The following is a 20,921-nucleotide window of genomic DNA, read 5'->3' as shown; positions in this document are numbered from 1 at the left end:
AGCGGACAGTGAAAGGCGTCCTATAGGATGCAGGCATTGCCGCTGCAAACGACCCCAGTGCCAGTGGCGGCAGCATCAGCGACTGGGTCGGTGACTTCGGGACTCCGGGGGACAGCACAACACCGCCCCTGAGGCCCGCATCTGGACACGAATGGGGACTGCTTGCAGGGAGCCGCATGCTCGTGGCTATACACCACTGATGTGGAGACCACCAACGTTGTTGGTAGTGTAGGCTTCGGGTGTCCCCGCTCCATACACTAGACCACCAGGACACGGGGGAACAGAAGACCGCTTACTGCAGTGATGACTATGTCCCTGGGGTCCACACCAGAGGGGGAGACAGACTCTTCCTTTTAGCCCCTCCCTCACCCCTGAGCACGCTCTCTCACAGCAGTCAGCCTGTCCCAGGTATTTCGATGTCTCTCTCTCACCTCCTATGGATAAATGCTGGGCATCTATTTTATAAAATACATGCCTCAGTAAGTTTCCAGAGAGTAGGGCTTCCTGTCTCCATGTGTACCTCACTATAGCTAGTCTGGTATACATTTAACCCCTTCCTGCTCTGTTGGAGCTGGTTTGTTGAGTACTATTATTGCCCATTGGTTCTGTGCCTTGAATGTTATGTGTGCAACTTTTCTAAGGTACTTTATATTTGTGGGTGCTCAATCCAACAGCACATATGTGGTACAACACTAGTTTGTTGGGTAATCTTGGGCTGCCCACATTATGTAATAAGCAGCTATGTATTTATTGTATTAAAAGGGGACTGTTTGCATTTAATGTAGAATATTGGACTCTGCACTTATGCTAATTGTTTTGGGGGTAATGGACAGTTTATTGCCACGTCACTTCAGTGGCCAGCACAACTAATTATTGCATGCGGTTTGCAGTGCCAGAACTTTCCGGATGCCTGGTTCTGGTGGGCAGGAGCTGGCATGTGCAGCAGAGATGACAGTTGAACTGACACAGACTCGCTAACAGTAGTGCCGACTGAGGAGAGAGAGATGCAGCACACTTACCTGAGACAGCGGAGGAGGCAGACTGTGCTGCTAACATGTGCGGCACTGTGTGCGTCACATTCCGGTGACCGCCGATAGGGAGAGAAGATAGTGCTGGGGCAGAGCTGTGACGGCAGTGGAGAGCAGTGACAAGGAATGGAGACCAGCCTGCTGGAGACGAGGGCCTGTCTGACGGGGTTAAGCTGTTCCTTCCCAGCCGGGGAGTGACCATCGGTTGCCACTGATTGACGGCTGGAGCTGTCAGGCTGCAGAGCACTGTACTGCCGATGAGTCTGCCAAGGGAACAGTGAGTACACCGAATACGGTACTCTGCTTACACCCTGCCCAAACTACTGGTAGCAGAGCATATTACCCTATCAAGCTGCACTCACATAGAAGGGAGAACCAGTTCAGCATATGACACCAGCCAGAACTTCCCCATAAGTCCTAATAAGGGGTACCTCAGGACAGACAAGTATAATTCCTATAATAGCCCTCAGATCGTGATAGTATCAGAGGTCAGGATACAACAATCACAAACAACACAACATTTATTTGATCTAAAATCTCCCTGAACTGCGAATCTGCTGACTTCCTTGTATGTGCACCGACGACAGCATCATTGGCCAACAAGTACAGACTCTACTGGGGAATTAGTATAGTCCGGACTAAGATCTTTTGATAGGAGTATAGTGTATTGAGTTCAGACTAATTACTGTTACACCTGGGAATAGATGGTACAAAGCTGTATTAAATGTTTCAAAGTGTTTATATAAAATGTGACAGTATCAGAACAGGTAATATGTCACTGTAATTGTTGTCTTTGTGGGATACTAACATTTGAATTCCAATAGCACCAGATCCAGTTTCCCCGTACAATAAACTGTTATGTTGTAAAGTGTTACTGTGTTTTCATAGTAGTAAGGGTTGTGTAGGAACCATTCATTCATCCTACAAGCCTAAGTTCCAGTGTTCCTGCAAATTAAATAATTTTATTTGTATGTGGAGTACCCTCTTTAGCTCTCTGAACCAATAGGAATCAAGCAAACCATTTCAATCTCGTAAGATCAGAAAACCTCACATTACACGTTTAATACACCTGTCGGGGTATTACACATATACTAAAATTGGAATGATACAGAGAAGATTATCATGGCCCCTGCACAAGGATCACACGCAAATCCGTGAAGCGTTTCATACTTTTAAAAATGTATGTATGTATTGGTATATATCTATATATGCATATATATAAGCATATGGATATGTTTATATCTGTCTAAGTACCCCATCAATAAAGGAGATGCCACTGTACTATAGGTAACAGTGAGGGACTGTTAATGTCTCAAATCATAGAGAAATTACTTAACAAAAGTTTTTCATAGCCCCACTTATTTCTCTATTTGTGGCGCTTTATAATTTTTGGCACAACCCCATAATCCACACATCACTGTTTCTATAACTTTTGTGTGGGGGATACACTTGGACTGCTTTGGCTTCCAAGGTTCAAGCACCCATGGAGGTGGGCGCTCCTATTTTACATAGCTGTTGAACCTTTTTCTAGAGCTGTGTAATAATGTCCTTTCCCCACAGACCTATGTGTTCTGAAATCCCTATCACAAGCCTCGTGCCTGGTGTTTCAAAGCTACGCTGCGTGAGGGTTCCTTCGACCATAGCTACCAGTCAAGGAAGCTGTCAGGTAATGTGGATGTTAACTTACCAGTTTGTAGCTCCCAGCCAGTTAGAGTCTTCCATAGGCCGGCAGGCTAATGCACAAGTCACCGTCCTACAAGGAGGATCACACCTGCCGTAGAACCAGGTAGATACAGCACTCCTCTTCACTTACTCAATACAGGAGTGGCAGATGCTCGCCAGCAGGGGCATGGCTTAGCACAGGCCTGACAGCGCTAGGTCCGGTCTGCTTGTGAATCCTCGGTACAGGAAGTTGCAGTCTCCAGGCCCTTCAAAGGTAAGACACCCTGATAAGGATGGAGGCTTCTGGATTATTTCCATACCTTTGAACATGGCAGCCCCTTGGTCTAAAGCCCAGGTACTTAAAGCTGATGGTATGACAATGGTATTCCCTTCTTTTAGGTAGCTTGAGGACCTGCTTATGGAGGCTTCTGGATATCTCAGCACTTTTCCTTAGCTTATCCGCTACCAGCAATGGATCTCTTAATATGGGAATCTCTGGTTATTTCTCTTTGCCTGACTTGGTAGATTGGCTATTCTGGGCAGCTATAAGTTTCCCCAGAATAATCTAGTCTAGGGCACTTTTCCCTCACTTTTGCTTGGGCAGCTTAGGCTCTGGCTGCTGGGTGGATGCCCAACAGGACGGTCTCAGTTCAGGGACAAAGTATTGTCCCTTGTGGGGCAGTTGGACTACTACCTAGTTGATAAGGAGGTTATGGACATAGTCATATTAACCTCTTCAGTGCGGACATCTGCCGTGGAGGCCAGGACAGTCCTCTGGCTACATTCCTGGCATGCTGTCACAGACTCTAAATACTTAAAGGCTCTTCTGTATTTAGAGAAGGTACTCGTGGTATGGGGTTGGACGAGACAGTCTCTAGGTAGTCCCCAGATACATTGTCTCCCTTCTGTACCAGGCTGTCCTCCTCTATTGGCTCTGACGTAGGTGACCTTAGTTTGTCATCAGCTGGCATGTCTGCTGCCACAGGTTGGGGTGGATTTCCACTTGGGAGACCCCAGCGTGGGGTCAGGATGGCCAGGGGGTTTAGGCGAGTCATCGATAAGATGTCCACCAACATGTTCTCAGTTGTCTTTTACTGCTCTGCAGCACCGGCCCGGCCAGCCCCGCTTAATGATGGATAGGTAAGTATAAAGAGTATATGGGTTCAGGGTGTGCTGTGTTGGCCCCCCTGGATCCAGGGTCCCATGTGCACCACACCCCCCCCACCCATTATAGTCACTGGATATCCATCTGTCTCATGGTAGATCTTCGATGGTCCCATGGATGGATAATTCCTTGGAAGTTTTTCCGCTTGGGGAGAGCTTTTCTGCATTCCAAGGTTCGGAAGGTATTTCTCACTGTCTTTAGACTAACAGTCTCCGGTTTACTGTTTCCTTCATTCTGGCATCTCTACCGAGTGTTCTTACACTCTTGCAGGCAGATTTTGGGCTCTCTAATCTACTCCTTTGACGGGGTGGAGTTGCGGCAGTTTTCTCTGTTTCACTCCTTGCCTCTACACAGGGAAATTAGGGTCCTATGACATAGATCCAATCTGCTTTTTATGACTCTAACCTGTCATTAGCCCTTTAGGATCTGTGGATAGCTCAGGTGAGCCTGTTACCAATCTTCATTCTGCTGTTCTGGATGGTTTTCAGAGCTCTCTGTCTGGTTATACCCCTCCTGCAACATCATCCGGTCCCAGTCTGGCCCAACTGCATGATACCTGTTGCCCACATAAGCCACCAGGGTGGAGCTCTCAGTTGCGGTTCCATTAAGATGGTCAGCCGCTCCCCCAGTTGGGCAAAGCATCAGCTTTTGGCTCTGTAGACGGCCTTCCTTCCCGCAGTTCTCCTAAAACAGAGGACTCCTAGGCTGCCAGGTCATTCTCTTGGGTGAGTGGGCTCTACATTCTGTCACTTTTCAATGACTGGTGATCGTTGGGGCCTGACGGATATTGAGATCCTGGTGTCTTGCTTAACCACAAGTTAACGAGATACTGTTCCAGCTCCAGAGTTCCCAGAGCTCTCCTGTTGGTAGCTCCAGCAGTACAATGGAAGTTTTCACTCTTTATCTTTACTCCACTGTTCATGCTCCACAGATCGCTGTTGGAAAGAGCATGGTGATCCTCCTGGCTTAGCTTGGTCATGGCGGCCATTGTATGCAGCTCTTTCTGTCTCTCAGTCGGCGCTTTATGCATCTTCCTCTAAGGTCGGTTTTTTGGTCTCTGAGCCTGTACTTCCACCAGATTCTGGCCCGCCTCGCTTTGCTGAAGTGGCCTTTGGCCCTCTTCCTAGGGATACATGTCTCAGACCTGTCATTTCTCCTCCATCAACTGCTTCTGGGGTTCAGACGTATATTTCAAGGTGTCCTCTTTGTGCTGTTACCATTTGTTCTTAGTAGGTGGCTCCTCTGAGCCTTTACTTGGTTCTTCGGACTCTTCGGTAAGCTCCCTTAGGAGTCCTTGATTCCTGGTTTGCGGTGCACATTGCTCATTCATTGATTTGCGGGACAGCTGTCTTACTATTTGCCATTGCTTGGCACCATAAGTGTTTGTTTGAGTGCCTTGTCTTGCCGCTTCCCCTCTCTGATCTTATCCTTAGATTGGGCCATTCTGCGGTCTTGCTTGGGTTCTTACCCAGAGTTGTGTCTAGGTTCCTCTCCTACCTGGGGTTGTGTTGATCTGGTTTTCCGTGTTCCAGACTCCTCACCGGAGGATGCATCTAGGGATGTACGCTCTCTGGTAATATTTCCATCGACAGACCCAGAGATGAGTTTCTCTGTGGTCCTGTAGCGGTGCTGACCGGTTTCTGAACAAGTTATCCTAGTGACCCTGCTTGCTATGCGCCTCTGTGGTGGATCTCCTGCCCCTGCGGAGATGTGGTGACTGCTCATTATGCCAGGTCAGTGGGACCTTAGCGGTAGACTCAACGTGGCGTTTCTGTCGTACAACTTTGTACAGCTGCCACATGGTTATATGCCCACACTCTTATTCGTTTCTATGCAGTTGTCATCTTCGCATCTTCAAACACTGCCTTCGGGCACAGGGGGTTCCCAGTGCAGCCCAGGAGTATCCCCTCCCATCGGGGGACAGCTGCTAGAATGGCCCAGCCAATCACCTGACTTGAATCCAATTGAAAATCTATAGAAAGAACTAAAGATGAGAGTTCATAGAAGAGGCCCACGGAACCTTGAAGAGTGTTTGTGTGGAAGAATGGGCCAAAATCACACCTGAGCAATGCATGCGACTAGTTTCTCCAAAGAGGAGGTGTCTTGAAGCTGTTATTACCAACAAAGGCTTTTGTACGAAGTATTAAATAAATTTCAGTAAGGTAAGTGTGTTCAATACTTTTTCCCTGTGTCATTTCACATTATTACACAATTTAATTTATGGACATCTATGGTTTGATTTCTTTACATGTGTGGATTGCATGGGTTGTTACTGACATTTGGTGACTATTTCATTACAATAGCCCCATTACAAATATATTTTCTGAGAAAAATGTTGATGTGTTCAATACTTATTTTATCCGCTGTATTTACATTTATGTTTCTGCTGAACAAGGTTTAGTTGAGCAGTATACAGGCTATATTGTCTATGTTGCTCAGCTCCCTATAACAGCCTGCATGGTATCAGGATTTATGGGTCTATAAACCCATGGAAAGATGAGTAAACCTTCTGAGAATTTATTTTCCAGAATATAAACAACTTAAAAGGGAAGAATTAGTTACTCACATAATTTCATTCAGAATTTTAAAACACATCCCACAAAAATATCTTAAGCAACCATACAAGCATCTCTATATTGCACATATGATGTATTAGTGAGTTGTTGGATATTTGCTCACTTAGATTTAAAAGTGTTCAAGTATAGTAAGGAGCAGATTCCAGTCAGAATCTAGATGTGATCAGTCTTATAGAAGTATAACTATGAAGCATATGTATGATAGGTTGTATGGGTTACTGCACGTGCACTATTGGATCATTGTTATAACGTAACAATGACTTGTTGATATAAGCAAGATAGTTGTCAAGCTGTGTATGAAAGTGTCACTACTTTTAATTTAAGCTACATTTTCTAAATACAACAAAAACATAAGTTATTTACCAATGCCTGTTTTTCATTATTGTAGGAACAGTTTTTTTTATCTCACTGGCTTCAATATTAATAAAAAAAAAACAACAACTAATTTTCCACATATTTCTGTTACTAAGCAACCAATTGTTCCTGGCAAACATAAGCAGCAGAACACAAATAATTGACAGGGATAAAATAAAATGTAAACATTGAACAGAAGTCTGGCATTGTTCTGATTTAATGTGGATTAAAGGAACACTAATCCTAGAGTGAGCAAAATAAACTGCATTGTCAACTTTTAGACAGTATATCATGGACAACTTTAGAATAGATTACAGATCGGCCTGTGTACTATCACATTTTTATGCTATATCACAATTTTTCAATATTTGGTAGTAAGCCAAAAGTGGGTTCAGGTTTTTCCGACAAGTGGCTTTCATTCCTCATACAGGAGCTGATAGAGAATTGCAGGGAAATCTGTTTTGCGGATGGATCTTGCTATTTTTGCACTGTGCATGGTCCGTAGCTAAGCATATGCAATATCGAGCAACTATGGGTGATTTAGTCGTATCCATCTCAGGCACAACCTCCACTCACAGCTGAGTACAGTGTAACTGAGCAGCATTGGTCAGGGCCAACGAGTGCTGACATGGGCCAGGGTACAGGGGATGTGGCCTTGCCCCCTCCCTAAAAAAAAAAAAAAATGTATATTCCCTTTCCTGGTTTCCTTATAATGGTAAGTGTGACTGTGTGGAAGATAAACACAAGGAGTGGTAGTCAGTGAGCTTGGTACAGAGGGGTGGATGTACCTGGATGCAGAGGACAGGAGAGACAGCAGTCAGCTAGAGTATGAGACTGGAGGGAGAGGAATGTCCTACACAGGTTGGGTATGAAATACCGCCAGTCGGAATGCCTACTGTCAAAATGCAGACAACGGCATTCCGATGCTTGGTATCTCGTCAGGGCTCGGGTAAGTATACTAACCCTCCCCCCTTCTCCCCCTAACCCTCCTCTCTTGCACCCTAACTCTCCCCACCCAGCACCCTAACCCTCACCGTTAGTGCCTAAACCTAACTGTCCCCTCTTGGTGCCTAAACCTAACCATCCCCCCTTAGTGCCTAATCCTAACCACCCCCAGTGGTGCTTAACCCCCCCCAAAGCCTAACCCCTCTGTGGTGCCTAAACCTAACCCTCCCCACCCCATGGCTAACAGCTAAGACGCCCCAATGTACCTTTGATTGGGATGGCGGCTGATGAGATTTCCGGCGCTGGGATTTTGATATCTTTAGTCCCAGGTCGTGATTTCGACGGCCAGGGTCCCGTCCGCCGACATACTCACTACATCCCGTCCTACACTGATGAACTGATTAATCCAGAGACAATGTTTTCTGGTTTTCCCATCTCTTCTCAGCTGAAGCCATCAGTGTAGTAGGGACTGTCCAGACCTGTCACTGTCCTCACTGGATACAGGAGCTAGTTGTATAAATCTGCTGTCTGCCAGACCCATTCACCTCTGCACCCTTGCTGCCAGCGAGTGTTCACAAGCTGAACCATTTAATACTTCCGGCAGTCAGCTCACAGATGTGATGCGGCTGCCGCTGGCCACAGTCTGGCAGTGCAAAGAGACAGTCTCCACTCCTATTGGTGAGTGGTATCCCACAGCGCCCTTGATAGCGCGACTGCTGCACAGAGCAAGTATGCACAGCGCGCTGAAATAGGGGGACAACAATGCCCCCCTCAGCAGCTGACCCGGGCCCCTCCAATAAGCCTGGGCTTGGGTAATTAGTACCCATCCCCCCTCTATGTGCCCCTGGCAACAGGTGTTTGCATGTTAAATAAGTGTTCAGTGCGTGTGTAGGTGGAATTGCAGGTTACTGTATGCAGAGATCAGTATATTGCACCAAGGATAGGGCTGGTGCTGATAGTGAGTACTTTCACAAGTGGATGGATGTGGGCAGTGCAGCCGTATATATGTGCAGCCGACTCTGAATACAGGTTGAATATCCACATTTATTTCAGAGCACACAATGCGACTGACTTGCCTGTGACTTTGAATAAGCCCCACCATATTATAATCTTTGGTGTCACGGTGATGAAGACTTTCTCTTTCTGCATGTAACACCCTACCGTTACATTAAGTCCGCCAATGTTGATAATTTGCACTAGAAAAGGATTCTCAGGGCCTGATTCAGAGCCGCTCGCTAGCGCTGTGCATTCGCAAGCGGCCCGATGTTCTGCATACTCGCATGCGCAGACTTCGTTCTGCGCTTGAGCGAACTACACACTGCGTTCGCAACCCTCTGGCTCACCCAGCAAAGACAGCCCAGGGTAATAAGTGACAGGAGAGTCCGTTTGCGGGTGGTAACAAGGGCAAGACACTAATAACGGGGGGTTGGAGATGCGAACGCAGGCGTGCCTGGGTGTTTTAACGCCGTTTTAGAGGTGTGCATAATTAACAGGCAGTGTCATAGTACATGTCACTTGCCATTTTTTTACACTGATTTCCTCGCAATGCTTGTAGGGTAAAGCAACCGCAAACACTGTGTTAGCATCCAATGGTGCTCGATGTACCAATGTTTTAATACACTTCCTGGAGATGATGTGTTGCTGGTGGGCAGCTCTGCCTGTGCGATTGGGGTACGCATACATAAAGTGGCCGCTCGCTAAGACATGGTGGGCGTGCTTATGCCTTGGCGAACGAACGCTTCCCGTGGCGTCACTTTGAAAAAAGTGCATACGCATCTAGCGAGTGTACGCAGATAGCGAACAGGTCTGAATCAGGCCCTCAGTCCACCCAGTTATCTTCAATACAGATGAATAAAAGCATTTCATACATTTTTATGAATACTAGACAGACTGCACACAGCAAAAATATGGCTCCTGCTTCACCTAACCTGGGTATTCCCGATAAGGGGCACCTACTTTTAGCTACATTTGTGGCATGTAAAAAGAAGAATGTCTAATAATGACTAAAGGGCCTGTGCAGATAAAGTGACCGTAAGTTATGACAAAGTTGGGATGGCCATTGATGTTTCAAAAACATCGATGGAGGCCTTCAGATGTTAAATAGTTTTGCCATCGATGACAGAGAACCAATGATTCTCAGTCATCGATGAAAGAGTGGTAGCCAATGTTTTTTTTTTCTTCTCTGACAGTATGGAGGTTAGCTCCACCCCTTGGTGGCAGATAAGCCCCGTCCCCATTTTTGAGTGGTCCGCGGCCTGCAGTGCCCCTTGCAGCACAAACCATCAATGGTTCACCATAGATGGTTTTTGTGCCGTCAATGGTAATCACTGATAGTGTGGTGGCGCGAACGCAGGCGTGGTTGACCTTAAAAAGGGCGTTTTAAGGGCGTGCATATATTACTGAGCGAGTCATCACACACGTCATCTCGTTGCAATAACGATGCTACTGCTCGCAGTGCTAAAGGTTGCCCAGGGTTTACCTTAAGCATTGCGAGTGCAGCTGATGGTTTGTGCCTCTACCGATGTTTGTAGGCAATTCACAATGTAACAGGTGTTAATCATGCTGACGTAGGTTGGCGCCTGCGACCGACTCTGAATTAGCCCGTAGAGATAGGAGGTGTGCTTTCATTGTTGTGGGTGTTTCCACGCTTACGATGTGCGTTGCGATTGAGCACTCGCTTTGCATATTCTCGATCACTTTGGGTGCGACTGATCGCTCCCGAGCGACCGCCTCCGAATGAGGTCCTGTGTCCCTGAACGTTCAGGACTGTTTACCTGCCACGGGGGTAGAATATGTAGGATCTCCCATTTGTGCCGCTCTCCAAGTGAGATCTGGCAGGTTCCCGTGGAGGTTTAGACAAGCAATAGCTCTCGGTCTTATGAACGTACCGCTCTCTATAATCAAATCCTGTAGGTTGGAGGTCTGTTGGCAGACTCGCATCACAGGCCATGTACAGCAATGCATGGCTCTCGTATGGGATCAGTTGCTCTGTGCTTTGCGCGTTTTGCCTTAGTAAGGAATGCAGAATGCACGCTGTGATTCGGACTGCCGCTCTCAATGTGGCTGCACATCTGGATGTACAGCATGGACAGTCAGTCCTGACGTCCATGCTGTCTTCCCTACACCCCCGCCGGTACCAGAACGCCGGTACCGATCCGGGGATGCTGGTGAGCATCTGGGGTCACAGCTAGCGGTGACCCCAGATGTTCCGGACCATGGCCGGATCCAAGGGGGACAAAGGTAAGCAGCGGGGTCCCGCGGTGGGTCCCCGCTGGTCACATGGTCATAAGTCCCCAGGCAGGGGGCTCCCTGGGGACTGGCTGCAGCGTGGAGCCAGGTACTGAACCTGCGCTTTCCACTACCCCCTGGGACAGCGGACCGCAGCAGAGCGGTAGCGCTGCGGCGTCCCAGGGGTTAAATGCATGCCAGGGGAGCACGCCTTCCCTGTCTCACAGCCGGCGCCTCCCCCGCTGCACACAGCCCTCTCTGCACTGTGCTGACTGGTCCTGTGTCAGCGCTCCTCCCCCAGGCCAGCTTCTCTCTGCTCCTCGGCGGCCATCTTCTCTGCAATGCATGGTGAACGCTGCTGGAAGTCTGGAAGGAAGCATCGTGGTCTGGGTCCCCCCGCATACCTCTCCTCCGCTGTGGCTCAGGTCTGTGTATGCAGCGCTGTGTCCTACCAGGCCCTGTGTCTGTGTAGTTGAGTGATCAGCGCTGTTAGTGCAGGAATTGTTATTTCTCTGCATTGTATGTGACTGTGCTAGCGCTGCCTGTAACTTTTCTTCTCTAAACTGTCAGCTTTATTACTGTCCCTGTTCTTTCTGCTAAAGCCCTTGCGGTGCGGTGCTGCAGGGTGGTCTCTCGCCTATGTAATACTTAATTGGTGAGAGAGGTCACATACGTGGTGCCATCATGTCTGAAAGTGATTTTCCCCTCCGGCTACAGTGTACCACGTGCAAAGTACCGTTAGCGGAGGGGGAGGGTAGCGCGGAGGGCCTTTGCCGGCAGTGTTTGTCCATGGCGCGGCCTATTACGGTTACAGCACCGGTACAGGAGCCGCCCTGGGCTTATTTCGCTCAGGCGTTAACAGCTTTAGTGGGCCAGTTAGCTCCGCAGCCCGCGTTTACTCCGATGGGTTTGTCCCAGCAGTCTGTGGTGTCGTCACCCATGCAGGGGTTCCCAAGACAATTGGTGGTACCCCACAGTCTCCCTATTTCCCCGCTCCCGGGTTCTCAGGAGCCAGCGTGGGTTAACTCCCTGACGAGTTCTGTACAGCACTTGTCGGATGTGTTGCAAGGGGAGTCTGTGATGCGGCCTCATAAAAGGCCGGTGGCGTCTCTGTCCGCTCCTTATGAGGATGACGGAGGGACGTCTGATGATGGGGAGATTCTGGATCCTTACGATCAGGAACCTCTCCATACTAAGGACGCTGATGCTAAGTCCAAAGTATATATTTCTGGACTTATTCGGGCGGTCCGCACAGCCTTGGTGATTGAGGATGAAGTTCCCCCAGCGGCTAAATCCAAGTATGCCTTTTTCAAAGATGTGAAGGGCGATGCCACAGTCTTTCCTCTTTCGGGTCAGTTGGTGGACCATTTAGAGGAGGCGTGGAAACAACCTGGCAAAAGATACCAGCCGCAGAGACGCCTGGCGGTGGCTTATCCGTTCGCGGATAATTATTTTGCTAAGTGGGAATCCCCTCCACAGGTGGATTCTCACGTGACCCGTCTTGTCCGTAGTGCCACATTGCCGATGCCATCCATGTCCTCCCTTAAGGATGCTACGGACCGCAAGGTAGAAATCTGCCTGAAGTCCGCTTATTCCCTTGCAGGGGGGGCAGCACGGCCGGCTATGGCCATTTGCTGGGTTGCCAGAGCGATGGAGCGCTGGGCGGATTCATTAGAGGCTTCTTTTGAATCCGACTGTCCGGCCGAACAGGCGGAGTTGATTGGCAATCTCCGTGATTCGGCCACCTACATCAACGAGGCGGCTCTAGACATTAGTACTCTGGTGTCTAGAATTTCTTCAGCAGCGGTAGCTGCTCGTCGCACCTTGTGGCTGCGATCCTGGAAGGCGGACGCAGATTCCAAGAAAGGTCTGGAAGCGTTACCGTTTACCAGAGAAGTTCTCTTCGGTCCGGATCTGGATAAGATTGTGGCCACGCTGGCGGCAGCCAAATCTGCTTGTCTCCCGTCGGCCGCTGCTCCTTCTGGTTCTGGACCATCGTCCTTTCGGTCATCTAGGGCCCAGGGCAGGCCCAAACCACAGTCGTTTCCTCGACAGGCTGGCCCTAAGAAATCGGTCAAGCCCCGGAAACAGGCATGGAGTACCAGACGTCCGGCCCCCAAGCCAGATGACAAGCCTGCGGCCTGACGGTCCGGGTCTCCCCTTGGGGGATCCCAGGGTGGGAGGCCGCCTGCTGCAGTTCTCCCGGTGTTGGTCGTTCACTACGACAGACACTTGGGTTCTGGAGGTGGTCTCCCACGGGTACGCCCTCTCCTTCCGGCACAGACCCCCGGCTCGATTCTTCACCACGGGTCTACCATCAGACCGGAACAAGGCTACGGAGCTGCGGAAGGTATTGCACACTATGCTCCAGGCTGGAGTTATAGTGCCTGTTCCATTCTCCCAGAGGGGCCAGGGTTTCTATTCAAATCTATTTTTGGTACAGAAACCCAATGGGTCATATCGTCTGATTCTCAACCTCAAAGCACTCAACAAGTCTTTGCAGGTCCCGAAGTTTTGGATGGAGACCCTACGGTCCATCATTCTGGCGCAGGAACCTGGGGACTACATGGTGTCATTGGACATACAGGACGCTTACCTGCATGTCCCTATTCTTTTGCGCCATCAAGAGTTCCTTCGGTTTGCAATCCGCAGCGACCACTTCCAGTTTCGGGCGTTACCTTTTGGCCTGGCGACAGCACCACGTGTTTTCACCAAGGTGATGGCGGTCATGGCGGCTTCTCTGCGTCTGCAAGGAGTCCGCATGTTGCCGTACTTGGACGACCTGTTATTGGTGGCAGGATCTCCAGAGCTCCTGTTACACCACTTGGACCTGACCATTGCACTGCTGCAACGGCACGGCTGGCTAATCAACTGGCAGAAGTCCACTCTAATCCCGTCTCGGAGGATTCTGCATCTTGGAGCCTTATTGGACTCGGGACAGCAAAGGATCTTCGTGACGGAGGACAAGATCTCTGCTTTACAGTCAAGGGTGCGCAGTTGTCTGCACAGCCGCCGGGTGTCCTGGGCTCCATGGTGTCGGTGTTCGACATGGTGGAATACGCCCAGTTTCACTCCAGACCTCTGCAGCACCTGATCCTGTCCAAGTGGAACGGGCTGCCTCAGTCTCTGAAGTTCCAGACGATTGTGCTCACCTCGGAGGTTCGCCTGTCCCTTGCGTGGTGGTTAAAGACGACCCACCTCAACAAGGGACGTCCGTTCTGGGTTCCAAATTGGGTCCTGTTGACAACGGACGCCAGTCTTCGGGGCTGGGGAGCAGTTTCGGGTCCACACTTGTTCCAGGGCAGGTGGACGCCGACAGAAGCGGAGCTTCCAATAAATATCTTGGAACTCCGTGCGGTCTTCAATGCTCTCCTGCAGGCACAGCGGTTTCTCCAGGGTCACCCGGTGCAGGTCCAGTCGGACAATGCTACCACCGTGGCCTACATAAACAGGCAAGGAGGAACTCGCAGTCGGGCGGCTCTCGTAGAGGTCTCTCGGATCCTGGTTTGGGCGGAGCGCAATCTTCCGGCCATATCAGCGGTCTTCATCCTGGGAGTGCTAAATTGGGAGGCGGACTTTCTAAGTCGCCAGGACGTTCATCCAGGGGAATGGTCCCTGCACCCGGACGTTTTTCAACTACTGGTGGACAGGTGGGGTCTTCCAGAAATCGACCTCATGGCGTCCCGGCACAACAACAAGTTGCCGGTGTACAGGTCTCGCACAAGAGACGAAGGGGCGTCTCTGGTGGATGCTCTGTCCATCCGGTGGACGTTCAGGTTCGCATACCTGTTCCCTCCGGTCTCCCTTCTTCCACGGGTAATCCGGAAATTCAAACAGGAAGGAGGGACGCTCCTGTTGATAGCTCCCGCATGGCCCAGACGGCATTGGTTCTCAGACCTTCAGGATCTGTCCGTGGACAGTCCTCTGCGGTTGCCGCTATGACCGGACCTTCTGTCTCAGGGTCCTTGTCTTCACCCGGACCTGACTCGGCTGTCTTTGATGGCGTGGCTGTTGAGACGGCCATGCTGAGGTCCCGGGGGTTTTCCAGCTCTGTGGTGCGTACCATGTTACGAGCTCGGAAACCGTCTTCCGCGAGGATATACCATCGCGTGTGGCATACGTTCTTCCAGTGGTGTCGACCGAGAGGTTATGCACCGCGGGAGTTTCGTCTGTCTCGGATTGCTTCTTTGAAGGTACAGGTTTCGGCCCTATCTGTCTGGTTTCACCGTAGGATTGCTACAATCCCGGATGTGCGCACCTTTATGCAAGGTGTTCTCCGTATTCAGCCGCCCTTTGTTCCACCTGTGGCGCCTTGGGATTTGGCTGTGGTCCTGAGGGCTCTCCAAGGACCGCCGTTTGAACCACTGGGCTCAGTGGATATTAAATGGCTAACAGCTAAGACTGTTTTCCTTCTGGCCATTGCTTCGGCCAGACGTGTTTCTGAGTTAGGGGCTCTTTCTTGTAGACCCCCTTTCTTGGTTTTTCATGAGAACAGGGCAGTGCTCCGCACTCGGCCCGAGTTTCTTCCCAAAGTTGTTTCCCAGTTTCATGTTAACGAGGAAATAGTTGTTCCGGCCTTTAGCTCACCGGGTCTTTCCGTGGGTGAGGCCTCTTTGGATGTTGTGCGGGCCTTAAGGACTTATGTTGACCGCACTTCTTCGTTTAGAAAGTCGGACGCTTTGTTTGTCCTCTATGGCTTCCGTAAAAAGGGTTGGCCTGCTTCAAAGCAAACTTTGGCAGCCTGGATCCGTATGGCTATTTCTGTAGCTTATCTTCTCTGAAGGCTCATTCCACTAGGTCTGTGGGTCCTTCGTGGGCAGCTCGACGTGGTGCCTCGGCAGTTCAGATCTGCAAGGCTGCTACGTGGTCTTCTGTCCATACCTTCGTGAGGTATTACAGGTTTGACACCTTCGCCTCTCAGGATGCTTCCTTCGGGCGGCGGATTCTCCTTTCTGCACAGGAGCGTACCCACCCTTAAAGGATACTGCTTTGGGACATCCCCCCCAAGGTATCCTGTGGATACCCTATGGACCCTGAAGTAGAAAATATGAGATATGGTAAGAACTTACCCTTGTTATCTCTATTTCTACGAAGTCCATAGGGTTCCACAGGACTCCCGCCCTGTCGCACCTGTGCTGCAGATGGGCTTTGCTCTGGTCACCGGTTTTCCGTCTCCCTCTGGTGAGAATGTGATTCTTGTATGTATCCAGATCTTTGTTCTCTCTCTTCCTTCTCCTCCTCCGGCCTATGGCTTGGTAACTAACTGAGGTGCCTTGGCCCGGGGGCGGGGTATAGGAGGGGGACCTAGTGCATCCTGGGAGGCTGAAAGCTTAACTCTTTGGTGCCCTGCGACTGACGTCACACCTATACCCCAAGGTATCCTGTGGAACCCTATGGACTTCGTAGAAATAGAGATAACAAGGGTAAGTTCTTACCATATCTCATATTTTATAATAGTAATAAGACTCGTAAAGTGGTTTATAACGAGGTATTTGCAGACTGAAGAAATTGGTCAACAATAAGATACAAAAAAATTATTTTTACTCCAGAAGATATTAAGACAGTCGAGTGCATTAAAAAAATGGGAAATATTAAAATGTATCATTGAATAACATAAATAACCACTCGGCATCATTGACTAAACGAAGCAATCACTAAGCAACAACGGGCAGGCAGTAAAATGCAGAAGACTCAGGGCCTCATTTATCAATGCGTTTTATCACTCAAAACGAGTGATAAAACTCGCTGTGTATGATAAATGGTGCTCCAGCCAATCAGCTCCCAACTGGAGCACCATTTATCATACACAACAAGTTTTATCACTCGTTTTGAGTGATAAAACGCATTGATAAATGAGGTCCTCAGTGTACATAAAATTTGCAAATTTACAATAAGTCACCCGTCACATCTATGTGATCTGCTAAAAATGGTCCTAACAATGAGAGCCCCTATATATTGGGTCATACATTCATGTTTTTTCAATTTCACAGTTAAGCCCCATACACACTGGATGATGTGTGTACGGAAACGACCACGATAGCGACGGACCCGGCGGGGGTGCATCGCATCCGCAAGTGCTTACACACTTGCCGATGCCAGCAACGATGGCGGAAGTGGGGTGGGGGCGTTCATTCAGCAACATGGCATCTTTAACGAAATCCCCTGATTGAGCTGCATGTACAGAAGACATATCGTTTATGACCTGGGGGAGCGCGCATCATTAATCATTTAGACACTGGAAGATGTGAACGATATATCGATCAACGATGTCATTATCGTTCATATCGTTCAAAAAAATTGTCCAGTGTGTACGGGGCTTTAACCTACCTGGAAGTAGCCCAAATCTCTCCATATGGCACTACAAAAACGTGCACTCCTTCTCAGCTACTGATCCATATACAGCCATGGCCAAAGGTTTTGAGAATGATACAAGTATTGGGTTTCACAAAGTTTGCTGCTTCAGTGTTTTTAGACCTTTTTGTCAGATATTACTATGGTATGATGAAGTAAAATTACAAGTATTTCATAAGTGTCATAGGCTTTTATTGACAAATACATTAAGTTTATGCAAAGTGTCAAAATTTGCAGTGTTGACCCTTCTTTTTCTAGACCTGCAGTTCGCCCTGGCATGCTATCAATCACCTTCTGGGCCACATACGGACTGATGGCCGCCCATTCTTGCCTAATCAATGCTTGGAGTTTGTCAGAATTTGTGGGGTTTTATTTGTCCACCCGCCACTTGAGGATTGACCACAAGTTCTCTATGGGATTAAGGTCTGGGGAGTTTCCTGGCCATGGACCCAAAATTTAGATGTTTTGTTCCCCAAGCCAGTTAGTTATCATTTTTGCCTTATGGCAGGGGTCAGGGAACTCTTTTACCTTTTACCCCAATATATATTTAGATACGCCAACATTAGCCCCTTGATTTGAAAGGAAGGAAATAATATAGTAGTGCCCCCATATAATGCCCCTGTAGTAGTGCCCCCATATAATGCCCCTGTAGTAGTGCCCCCATAGTTATGCCTGTGTAGCAGTGCCCCCATATAATGCCCCTGTAGTAGTGCCCCCATAGTTATGCCCCTGTAGCAGTGCCCCCATATAACGCCCCTGTAGTGCCGCTTGTACAAAAAAAATAAAAAAAACACCTTAATCCCCGCTCCTGCATCTGCCGCCGTCCTGTCCGCCCGGGAATTTCATTTTTAACCCATGTGGGGTAATTTACCCCTGTTCCCCGACCACTGCCTTATGGCAAGGTGCTCCATCATGCTGGAAAAGGCATTGTTCATCACCAAACTGTTCTTGGATGGTTGGGAGAAGTTGCTCTTGATGTTTTGGTACAATTCTTTATTCATGGCTGTGTTCTTAGGCAAAATTGTGAGTGAGCCCACTCCCTTGACTGAGAAGCAACCCCACACATGAATGGTCTCAGGATGCTTTACTGTTGGCATGCAGAGGTCTTGAAAAAGAAGGGTCAACACTGCAAGTATTGACTCTTTGCATAAACTTAATGTAATTGTCAATAAAAGCCTTTGACACTTATGAAATGCTTGTAATTTTACTTTAGTATACCATAGTAACAAAAAGGTCTAAAAACACTGAAGCAGCAAACTTTGTGAAAACCAATACTTGTGTCATTCTCAAAACTTTTGGCCATGGCTGTATTCCGAACAAAACATTGTTATACAAAATTCAAGCTGCTCAATCAATTTATTATGGTCTTAAAACAGGTGCATATAAGGGAGGAGTTATCTAGGCAAGAAAAAAACAAACGTTCTCTGAGCACACTACAATAAGCTAGCATTCTATACTTTATGTACTTATAACAAATATCCTTGTTTAGCATTAAGGCCACTCTTAAGCAGAAGCACTTTGACACTTTGCAAGTTGCTCAAATTGATTGAACAACTTGCATTATTTAATATCAATGTTATTATTTACTGTAAATGTATATTTGAGGATTGATGCATAGATTTTCCCTGATCTGTATATGTTGTATATTAATATGTTGTTTATGCAGCAGATATGTGACAACATAGGCCAAATAATGACTTTTATTGTTGGTGCCTAAAAGAAAAGTTAATCTAGCATTAATCAGCAGCACTCACCATGTATGTAATAAATATATGATGGTAATTAGGAGGCCAATCCTGGCTCATTTTTTCAATCCTGGGATTCGGGATTGAAAAAATGCAGCCGACAGCACACACAGACCCCAGTGCGGGCAGGCAGGGCCGTACAAGGGGACATGCTGGTGTTCGGCTGCACAGTTTTTGATGTCACACGCAGCCGCACAGCCATAGGAGGCCTGGCGGCAGCTTCTGAGCGCTGCCACCAGGCTGAAGACAAGCCGCGCCAAGCCGCCCAGTTTAATCCCAAAGCCGCGGTGTAAGCATTGCAGGGGGGGTGCGGGGCTGGAGAAACGCCATTCCCGCCGCTTGCTTTTTGAGCTCCTTTACAGCTGTGACAGACAGGCTAAAGCAGCCAGTGCGGCAGTGTCATGGGTGGGCCTGGCAGGGTGAAACGTATACCCTTTTATACCAAAGTCTCAGGTCTGACCGGGATTTGGAACATGTTTCCATCCCGGATCAGCCCCGGGACAGACCCCCTTTTACACTGCGGCACTGACCTGGGTCGCGCCGTTTACACTGCAGGGTGACACGGGAATGACCCGTGCTCAACCCTGCAAGCCAGCCGGGTTGGATCCTCGGGTAACTGGACTCGAGTTGATCCGTTTACACTGACAAAAATCCCAAGTTGATGCGTGTTCGCGTGCATCAACCTGGGATTTTTAAGTCGGTGTAAAAGGATATAAAAGGGATCCGGGGGTGGACCAGGGGGCCATGGACATTACTTACATTTAAATTCAGGCGGATAGGCTATCTGGCTACTGGGTAGTCCGGACTCCAGGCCGCCCCTTAGCCAGATCACCAATCTGACTGAATTTAAATTTAATTTACGCCTGCAGCTGTCTGGTCTGGAACTGATTTCATTGCCCGGCATTGCCCGCCCCAGAGCAGAGGGTGCTAGCTCATTCCCCTGCCTTGTTAAGTTGTTATAAGCAGCGCCACTGCCAGGAATAGCAGGTAGACCGGCAGTTTACACGCACGACGTACGCGATGATGTCACGCTGCATGCGCACACCCACTCTCTCTGTGTGTGGTGTGCTGTGCCCAAGAAGAGGAGCAATGGAGGAGCTGCCTCAGCTGCGCACTGCAATGCCTGATGAGAACCTGCCGAACAGTGAGTGGAGATGTTGCCCATAGCAACCAATCAGATTCTAGCTACAGTATTATCTTCTAGAAGGTGTTAGATAAATGTTAAGTAGAATCTGATTGGTTGCTATGGACAACATCCTTATGTCAAAGGCCAATTAACATACCAGTATGGTTTTGGACTGTGGGAGAAAGGTGGAGCACCTGGAGGTAACTCACGCAAACATACGGAGAACATACAAACTCCACGCAGATAGTGCCTAAGGATCTGATTCTCTCACTAATCTCTAGTCACAGATGCAAATGGCAGATTTGTGCATAGACCTCATGTGCAGATGTGAATTTATGCACCTTCGTGTATGTCCATCCTGTTCTGGGTCAGATGCACCTTGACCGTATCTGTTCAAATATATAAAATATTTTATACAGTAGTTATGCTGTTCTTGAAACTTACAAGAAAATACATCCAGCAGATTTACATCAGACTAAGCCTGTTTATACTTGACTCAAGTCCAGTTTTGACCAGACATAACAAATGCAATGCTAACAGACACAAATACCGAAGGCAAAGACAAAATGCACAGGCCAATAAACATTACAATCCCTGGCAATATAAAATAGAAGGACAACAAGTAACTGGTTTATTACACATTCCACTCTCATTAATACCATTATGACATCTACATAGCTATCACAGGTTGGGCAGAAGAGTTGGGATTATGATGATCTATATGCATTAGGTATTGCACAG

The 20,921-nt window shown here is 48.5% G+C and overlaps 1 pseudogene; it reads left to right on the top strand.

Annotated features, from left to right (window-relative positions):
• The first annotated feature begins 2,103 nt into the window (after nt 1-2,103).
• LOC148508184 (U6 spliceosomal RNA) lies at nt 2,104-2,202 on the top strand (annotated as a pseudogene).
• The last annotated feature ends 18,719 nt before the right edge of the window (nt 2,203-20,921 follow it).

Source organism: Taudactylus pleione, unplaced genomic scaffold (genome assembly GCF_031769625.1).
Source record: "Taudactylus pleione unplaced genomic scaffold, aTauple2 ptg000374l, whole genome shotgun sequence".
In the NCBI taxonomy this organism is placed as follows: domain Eukaryota; kingdom Metazoa; phylum Chordata; class Amphibia; order Anura; family Myobatrachidae; genus Taudactylus; species Taudactylus pleione.
The sequence above is the reverse complement of the archived record's forward strand: the minus strand, read 5'-3'. Positions and strand labels throughout refer to the sequence as shown.